Consider the following 4,176-nt stretch of genomic DNA (forward strand, 5'->3'; position numbering starts at 1 on the left):
ATAAAAATCACATTCCTAAAAGGGACTATACGCATGATACTTTATCGTATGAACACGTAATTCAAAAATACATAATCCGTAATCCCGGATCTAAAATTTACCTCCTTACATAATCCATATTCCGGGATCTAAAACTAACCTTTTGATTTGACCCATACTCTCGGATCTAAAACTAACCTCTTGATTTAATCCATACTCTCGGATCTAAAACTAACCTCTTGATTTGATCCATACTCTCGGATCTAAAACTAACCTCCTGACCTGATCCATACATCCAGATCTAAAACAAGTTTATCTCTTTATCCTGTTATCTAATGGTCCAACCCACCTTTTATCACCTACCAACAACCTCATCTACTCATGTTCTACCCAACATATCTTTAGATACAAAATATGTATATAGTTTAACTCATTAAAACTTATATAATTCACCCATTCCACAATCATCTCAAATAAACAACAAAATATTATACACGTAGCACGTATTTCATAGCAAATACTTAATATTTATGTGTTAGAAGAAAGGGACCACACACTCACTTGATTAGAAGATGACCGGACAGCACTACGGCTTGTAGAAGTAGTATTCTTCGGTAGATCTGGAAGATCTTCACAAAAATTGGCTTCTTGCGGGCAGAGCTTCGGCTCGGGAATTTCACTTCTCGGGATCTTCAGGGCTTCGGGACTTGCTTCGGGTCTCGGGAATGATACCGGGGCTTCGGGATAATTGTTGCACGAAAAACGATGCAAAAACGCGAGAGAAATTGAGGAAATGAGCAAAGAACTCGGCTGCACTCGACTTCCTTTTATAGGTGGCTGGAACAACGAATTACGCTGGGCGTAATTTGAAATTACGCTGGGCGTAATGAGGATAGGGTCGCTGACTCCCCCCTGGATAATATCAGATAATATTTATTTAAATTAAATACCGAAAATATTTAATAAACTTCAAAAATTCATATCTTCCTCATACGAACTCCATTTTCGACGTTCTTTATATCCCCGCGTAGGTGAGACTACGCTCTACAACTTTCGTTTAGACTCTGTCGGCTAATTTTGACTTTATTTTTACTATATTATTTTAGTAGGCCGGGACAGGAAAACTCCGTTATAAATTCATTACTTCTTCATCCGACGTCCGTTTTCGCCTATCTTTTTATCGTTTCACTACAATTGACGAGATCTTCGATTCTTGTTTAGATTGTTTCGGCTAAAAACCGCTCAATCTCAAATCGAGTATTCGAGCTGCATACCGCTAAGTCGAAACTTAGAAAAATCATAACTTCCTCATACGAAGTCAGATTTGGACGTTATTTTTATGCACGCTCATGGTTTAACGAACTCGACGACTTTCATTTAGATTTCTAAGGCTAAATATCACTCTAATGTAAATTCACTTTTTACATCATTCAGCGTCGTGCCGGTTTTGTCGTGAAACTTCGACAGGTCATAACTTCTTCGTTATAACTCAGATTTCGGCGTTCTTTATATGCACGGAAACCTTGTAACATATACTATAACTTAGTTAAGATTATTCATTCTAAATAATCTTTCATCAAAATTTCATTTTTGACGCCTATCGTCTCTAAATTGACTACCCCGGATCTACGGGCGTTACATGGGTAGCACCTTATATCGATGCTGGAAGTCAATCTTTGTCACAACTTCTTTTTTTTGCCCTTCCTCGATCTGTTGATACCCTCTGTTTCCTTCTTCTTTGAGCTTCATCTCCATTCTCAATGCTCGATTTTTTCGGCAATGTTGTATTGATTACCACCGGTGGTGGGCGGCGTATTGGAGAAGGAGCAAGGTGGTGCAAAAGTCACCAACATTTATGTTTAATGGATGTGGAACGGTGCCACTGATCGAAGATGGTGATGAGAGAGAGAGAGAGAGAGAGAGAGAGAGAAAGAGAAAGAGAGAGAGAGGGATATTTTATTTTATTTGATTTATTTTTTATTTTTTTTATTTATCGAATAATTAAATAACAAAAAGAAAAGCAAAAAACAAATGGAAAAGGGTAAATCCGTTATTTTTAAAATTGTTAGATGTTTTGGACCAAAACCGCAGCAAAATGAAAATTTTTGGACTATTGCTGCTAGTCTAAACCTGTTTGGCCCAAAGTAGCACTTTTGAACATATCACAGGGACCATTCTTGCAATTTTGTGTGTATATATATATATATATATATATATATATATATATATATATATATATATATATATATATATATATATATATATATATATATATATATATATATATATATATATAAGGTGGATTCAACATATAACCAAATTATATTGTGTAACCATATAACCACCATCTAAATCGGTGGATTAAATTATATTACTAAGGCTATGATGGTAAAATATACACGTGTTCACTTGTGAACATATGGTTAGTTTTTAACAAACGAGAAAGCAATTGAATGAAGAAGAAAGAAAATAAAGCAAATTCATAAATGAACAGATGTTTATATATGAACATAAGTTGATGTGGGTTCATTTCTTATCCCTGATCATACAAGTGCAAATCCCACTATCGTCTTTAACTTCACCTCTAGATCCATCAATGGCAATAAAATAGCACCTGTTTGCAATTGTTGATGGAATACATTGATGTTCACAAATGAACATATGTTCATAACTTTTTCTTGCTTCTTCTCCTGTGAACAAATAAATAAGAGATAATACAACATGTTAGAAATATATATACAATGGATGTTTCTAAGAAAAGCTTTCATTGTATATAGAAAATACGATTCCTTTTTTTATTCATCGTATGTTAATATTTATGAACATATGTTTATTTAAATGAACATAACAAGTAAAGCTACGAATAAACATATACAAGATTGACTAGCAATGTCTCAAAAGTTGATTCTTAAGCTCTTGGAAACTAATTTGTAGATAATAGCAAAAGGAAAATAATAATAGCATCATCAAATAACTCTACAAATAAACATATACAAGATTGTACTCTTCAAAACCCTAAATCGAACCCAGGTAACAACCCTCTATATGCGGCAGCCATCCTGATCAGTCGCTTCTGAATTTGATTTCCGTTGATGAATGACTTTCGATAGGCGGCACCCATCCTGATCAAGATTCCGATAACATACATACCTTTGACGTGTTCTGATATATACCGAATGAAACTAATTCCGAAATCAATTAATACTTCTTATTTCGATTTCTGATTTTCATTGCAGTTTCGTTCCGATTGTGATTTATCTGCAATTCAGGATTCGATTATGAAAGACTTCCGTGTTAGAAAATCATGGGACCATTCTGTAAATGAACATATATATTGTTATCATTTAAATCCAAATATTATGGCAAGTGTATAAGATTGTTGATGGACCGATATTCACTTACCATTTGTGGCTTGAGTTCCCGGTTTGACTCAAGATCCTCAAGATCCCTTCCATCTCTCACATTAGGGTTTATCTCCATCTATAAATATATGTGATGAGGAGCAAATCAAAAAGGATGATATTAATTCACAAATTCGTTTTCCTTGAGTGCTAAGGGTTCTTAGAGTTGTCTTGAGATCAACTGGAAAACCAAGCTTGTTCTTCAGATCCAAAATCTTCAATGGAAGTAGGTACACAATCTCTTTCACGTATTTTCTTTTATCCAGATTCGAGAGTTTAAGATCTGGTCTTGAAAGCTTCCGCATATATAGAGAAAGTTAATAAAAATTTCTTACAATTGGTATCAAAGCCTTCTCGAATTTGATAATAGAAATTTTCTATTGGTTTAAGATCTCTAACATTATATTTAAAACATACCTGTTCTTCGTTACGTTTTTTTTTTTTTGACTGTCGATGAATAACGAAGGATGTAATATATATATAAATATTTTTTTTTGTACTGAGATTGCTTCTTGCTCCAAAAGAAAAGCAAAACTTTAAATAGTATACGATTATCGATATTAAAGGCACTGTATCTTTACTGTTGGCTTTTACCTTTTGTTACTGACATTGCTTTACAACTGTCCAAACAAATGTTTGACTAATAAGTTTGATAGTGACTATTAAAGTTTGTCATGCCAATGCTACGTATTATGTTTTATATATATAATTTTTGTCTTTTGTGAATGGCTATTGATACTTTTGCTTATGTACATATTAGATAAAATTAATAAGTATTATTTGTGCCAATACAACT

This window comes from Lactuca saligna, chromosome 5 (assembly GCF_052625555.1).
Source record: "Lactuca saligna cultivar CGN05327 chromosome 5, ASM5262555v1, whole genome shotgun sequence".
NCBI lineage: Eukaryota > Viridiplantae > Streptophyta > Magnoliopsida > Asterales > Asteraceae > Lactuca > Lactuca saligna.